Genomic DNA, 6,217 nt, shown 5'->3' with positions numbered 1-6,217 from the left:
TGGCACAGGAATTAATTAATACAAATTAAGCAATAGAATTCTTACAGATAAAGAAACACCTCACAAACTCATCATTAGATGTTAAAAACTTTCATCTTTTAACTGTAGTCATAGCTATTCTTAAAACATCCGAGAGTACATTCAACACAAATGGTTAACACGTGGAATAATTATTTGCGCTACACATTTTATAGTGCTGTTTAGAAATACAGCTAGGATTAAGTCTCATTCTACCTTCTCCTGCTGTTATAAATATTAGTAAAAAAGTTAGAGGAGTGTGAAATAGATATATTTGTAAAGCAAGGTGGAAAGGACAAGGCAAGCAATGCGGGAGAGGGGAGGGAGACTGGAAGAAGCCTCCAGGGGGACCAACAGAGAGATTGTGGGGCACCTCCCAGCAGAAAACACAGTGGTACACACTGCACAGCAGTGAAAACATGCTAGAAATTTGTGAAGGCTTTTTTTTTTTTCCTTTTTCCAGCTGTTGTGAAGTTTGGAAACCTTTGTTTCCCAATTCAATAATTCTTGCCTTATGTGTAGTTACAGTATCCTGAAATGTTGAAATGTGCTGGGAGGCTTCTCCATAAAACAAATTACAAAAAACCTTAACCATGCCACAGCCACAACTCAAAACTAAGGATTTTCTATTCTAGTGAAAGCTGCTCCACTGCATACCCCATGAAGTGTGGAAGGAAAGAAGTTTGACATTCCCAGGCTGCAAAGTGAATTTGTTGCAATTTGTCAGGCAGAGGCAATGTTCCAAGCAGTCATTTTCTTGTTCAATAGGTTCCCGTTCCCATTCATTTTGCTCTGTAAAACCTGTCCTTAACTTTGCTTCCAAATGAAATAACCTGTGGAATATTCAAGAAATGTAGAAGGAGCAATTTTGTGTAGCGCTTCTAGCAATGCGGTTTCCAGACAGCAGCTATACTGATATTGAATGACTGAGAGCAGCTAAGGCAAAAATGAGCATGAGACAGGCTGGTGTGATGAGCTGACACAAATTCATCCATCTGAATAACATAATTAAGTATACATCAGAGAAACATGACTAGGCAATCCCCAGGCCAAGCTAAAAAATGTAGATACAGGCAAGACTGAAATGAAAGGTGCTGCTTTTTTTCCTCCCTGTTCAGTTCTGAGTAGAAATAAGACTTTTATCTTTCTGTTCTTCTGTCCTAACACAGTCACCAGAGTATACTTCTTTCTTACCAGCAGACAGACACAGTACAAATGAACACTGAGCTCTGTCATCACTTTCTCCATGTATCATGTCTCTGATCAGATTTTTTTAGCTGGGATGTTGCTTTCAAAAATAACAAATTCTACATTATTTAAAAAAATGTTTTTTTTTCAAGATCATGAGACTTTCTCTAAGATTATGGGTGGAAAGTGTTGGAGGGCAAAGAAAAGGAAGTAGGAAAGAATATATCTGGACGGGATGAAAGAATGATTTTTCCTTCTGTTAGAAATCCAGCTTTTTCTTTTCTCAGGAAGGATTGCGCTTCGCCTTCACAAGTGGCATTTTTCAAAGCTCTGAGCTGAATTCTAAATCCATAGGGCTTGGCACACTGAGTGGGTGTGCACATCTGCAGAAGAGGAAGGCTTTCTATATATCTCATTGAAGCTCCCGTTCCCAGGCATGGAGAGGAGATGCAGCCGCTTTGGGATGTGACACGAATCCGAACAGTCATCGAGCTGCTCTAAATGAAGCCATTTGTTCGCCTCTCTGCCGGACAGCTATGCCAAGGGGACCGGCGAGAGCAGAGCATGCCAAGCAAGAGCGCACCTGCTAACCACAAAGCCAGCTGCTGACATAGATCCTAAGGACTGCGAGTAAATTCGATGTGCATCTGCACGGGCTGAGCACGCCGGCTCCCCTCGCGATGCTCTCGCTGCACACAGCCGGCAGGAGCCGACGCAGAAAGAAGCAGCTCTCTGGCAGGGTCTCCCTGCCCTGAGCAGCCGCCAGCCACAGGATGGTAGGACTCGGCACCCCGAAAGAAAGTGGAAAGATTTGTTAGTAAAAGCATCGCTTGGGTTTGAAATTCTGCGGTTAAAATGAAAAAGAAACCAGCCAAGGAAGGTTTAATAAGCACTTCAGGCTCTATCTGAAATTGGTGGCAGCCAGCCCAAAAGAAGCCAGTCATCAGCCTTTTTCCTGACAATAAACATTTTATGTGCTTAGTAGCTTTTCAGCTAGCTCGGGCAGAGGAGGCAACTGTGAAACTGCTACAGATATCTGAGCAATAACGCCTCCACAAGAAAAATCAAGCCGCTGAAAGACATTTTCACAGAGAAGGAAAAAAAAAAAAAAAAAGAAACTGAAACCTCAGGAGTCTTTCTTATGAGGCAGAAATGAAAAGATTTGCTAAGGGACTCGATGAACACTCAGAGGTGGCAGGGAAACAGAACTGGAAGCAGCCTGGGACACAGCAATGAAATCACCAAGTGAAGGAAGGCACAAGGGGGGACTTTGTAGCCACATCACCGAACATTTAAGCAGTTCCACAGGGAAAAGAATGAGCACACAAGGTAGCTACCCTGATAATACTCTCCTGAAAGCAAACCCTAATTAATAAGATAGCGAGTAATCTTCCTGCAGAGACTGGTAGCCAAAATTGGAGTCGTCCCTCGCACCGCCTCTGTCATGTTCAAAAATCTGAGATTTTTTATCATCTCAGCACATGAGACAAAGGGTTAGTACACTGCAACCTAGAGAAGGTGCTCCTGAAGCATAGCATTAGCGTCATTTGCAGTGGATGGCTCTTTCAAGCAGAACTTTCCTAGACATAGTACAACTGGGGAGCAGAAGGGGTTGTGTTTCATGAGTTGGAAGAGCGTTCTGTAAGCTTGTCTCACCCTGCCAGGCACCAGTGCACCTCGTGCAAGTCACTGCATCCCGAACAGACAGCTGGGCTCTCCGTGACATGACCGCAGAAAATCAGGAACTGCAGGAGGAGACCCACCACAGCCAGAACCACAGCGCTGAAAAATGAGCTTTTTAATCTAGCCCGAGGGCAGAGATAAGTGTTGAAAAGTCTTCATCTGAGATGGAGATAAAATGCCTGTCTACTTAATTTGGGCACTCAGAAGTGCTGCTAGGGGCAATGGTTGGTCTCAGCCCATGTTTTCATTCCATCCTGCCTGTTGAGGTTGCTCCAGGGTTCATGGGCTTGTCAACAGGCCAGAGACACAAGGTAGAGAAATGAGAAGAGGCAAACTGGAAGGGACCATCTGCATTAGAAGATACCTGACCACTTATTCCCTCTCTATTGAATAGCTTTGTACATTCAGGGTGAGCTATTCTTCAAACTGACTGCCACATCCATGTCTCTCATTCTCATCACGACATTCATTAGCTTAGTTGCTGCAAATCCCGTCTGTCCTTACAGAAGAGTGACACTGGGGCCCCTTGAGGAAGGAACACAGGGTGGTGGTAACGTTGCCATAAGCACAGACAAGATCAGTGAAAAAGATCAGGGCAGGAGACGTCAATCAGACCTGCAGACACTGCAGCTGGGTGCACACCTAGAGTCTGATAAAGTGGTAGGCTGCAGGTCACATTTTCTTCTTGTGTTTCTTCCATGGAGGTCCCTTTGCTTAGTATCAGAGTGTGATTTTGGATCTATACGTTACAATATCTCATACAGTGACTTGACTTGAAACGCAGTGTAGAGGTAGCTTTTGATGCCCATGGTCTTTCAGAGAAAAGGTGGGTGGTCCCCATAAGAAGAGATGGCTGGAGTCTATAAAGATGGACAACACTGGTACTGTTTCTTCTGGCCACCCACATCTCGAAGAGCCGAGTTTTAGCAAAGAACTCTGGATAACGAATATCTTACAGACACAGAGCTGTATCTGTGCTGCAGGAGCACTGAAGTAGAGCAGGATCATACATGCAGCCCTGCTCATAACCTGGCTTTTACCTGTACCTTCATGGAGGACACTTAACTGCCTTCATGCACTGCATGAAGAGCCAAAGGGAATACTTTAGGAAATTAAGCTTCCTTCCTGGTGGCCATCAGCCTACAGGCCTGGTTCTGTAAGCATGTATCTTCACTACGAAATTTAGCCGATCATCTTTGAGTCTATTTCTCTTCTTCCTCTTTGCTTCCCCTCACAAGCACAGACACACAACGTCTCTCCCAAAAGCAAAGTAGTGTAAAATAAGCAGTTAATAGAAGCAGAAGGTCAGTAAAGGCGTTGCAACTTCCAGTTTCACAGCAATAGCCATGAGATGTGTCTGGTTTACATCACTTCTTTCCTAAATCAGGGGCAGAATCAGAACAGACTCCTCTTCAAGCATTCAACTAAACAGCCAACAATGAGATTTAATTTAATTCAGAAAACAAGATATTGCTAATTCCTTCAGAGAATTTTCATGATAATCTTTTGCACATAAGCACAGGCCATGACTGACAGAGATAATGTGGCCACCACCAGCTTGCTATGGAGACAAAAAATTAAGCACCTGACCCACTGGATGATTCAGAGAGGCATTAGCTGCCTGCAGATCCTGCACAGTCAACTGAGAGAGCAATTAGCTACAGACTAGAGAGAATTAAACTCCTCAGAAGGATAATCCACTCAAAAGCCATACATGCAGAGCTGAAAGTTGTATAGGTCTAGCTAATAAAATGGGTGAGAATGGGATGGATTTGAGCACTTCTCCCTCTCTGGAGCTTAAATATCTCATTTGCAGTTGCAAGCTACACACACTCCTTTGTGATTCAGAGCCATTTGTCAGAAGTAAGCACCAATTCAGCAGGAATTACTTGGGGAGGACAAGGGGGGGAGTGATGACTACACCCACCTCAGCTTGAAGTCATCCAGGAGTGCACCTCCCCTCTGTCAGCAAAGTGTCTCCAGTAGAAAGTGACCACAGAGGTGGATGCACTGCTCCTTCATCCTTCCTTGCTGCGCTGGGCTGTGTGACTGCTTGGTTATGGATGTAAGATGGAAAAGAGGTGGTCTGTGGGCACCAGTGACCCCAGTCCAGAAGGACACTGCCCTCCTTGTCCCCATTTCGGTGTCCACACTGAGCCTCCAGAGCTGCTGGTGGCGCAAAGGCAGGGCAGCAAGAACCACCTCAGCACCCCAACCCCATGAGCTTTGCACAGATTTGTGGGGCCAAAATCCCAGGGTGTCCTGGGCTCTGTGGATACTGGAGGTGGTGTGTTTTCAGGATTGTTTCCCTCAGCTGAGGAGTCTATGAGAGTCTTCATCTCCTGTTATGGGACAGAAGGATCTCTTTTCTTCCCATTCTGGTAGTAATAGCTTCAGTACAATTTATGCAACAACAGATTTCAGGTATTTATTAACATCTGTATTTAAAAAAAAAAAAAAAAAAGTACTTTCTGTATCTTGGGACAGATGAAACATTAAAAAATGTAAAACCAACCTTTTAAATCGAACTTGTTACAGCATTTCCTCAATTCTTTTTGTATGTGCCTATTCTTAACTTTCCTTCTTTTTAAATATTTAATGTAAAGATTACCTGCACTTCTTCCTTTCACCAAGGACACGACTTTCCTTGTTGCTAGATCAAGACTGCACTTTTAAAAGAGGAAAAAAAAAAAAAAACTTCCTAGTGTCACCAGGTAATTTCCAAGTAAGCCGCGAGAGGGCACGTTGTGCTCTCGGTACAGCTTGCCTAAACCAGATTTTTAGAGGCAACTGTAAAACTGGCCACGGTTTTAAAGTCCTAATTATTAAAGTAATGCCAAGCAAATGCTTTCAAAGCAAACAGTTGTATCCCACCTGGGACATAAGTCCAGGACTTGGAGATTTCTTCATCTTTATTGGCTCTGCTGCTCATCAGTTTGCTGCCGCGGGCGCTGTCAGCTCTGCATGCCTTGCCCTCTCCCAAAGAGAAGTCTAACAACTAATGAGAGCAGCGGCACCTCACAGTCCCCAGACCATGCCCCCCAGTCATTGACAGCGTATTCAACAAGGGGCCCAAGGGACCTGCTATGCCACACACTGGCAGAGTGATGCTGAGGCACACTGGGACCCCCCCGAGGCCCTGCGGAGCAGCAGAACCGGCGGCAGATCAGTTAATGCAACAAGAGCTATCTGAGCACATGGTGAGCAAACCATGACTTTTATTTGCCCCAAAAGTCAATACTTTAAAAGTAAGTTTTGTGAGTTATATGTATTTAACGCTATGTGAAGACCTACTGATATCTTCTTCCTAAACTGCATGGCTAATATT

This window comes from Anser anser (assembly GCF_964211835.1).
Source record: "Anser anser genome assembly, chromosome: 1".
Lineage (NCBI taxonomy): Eukaryota > Metazoa > Chordata > Aves > Anseriformes > Anatidae > Anser > Anser anser.
This window is presented reverse-complemented; position numbering follows the sequence as displayed.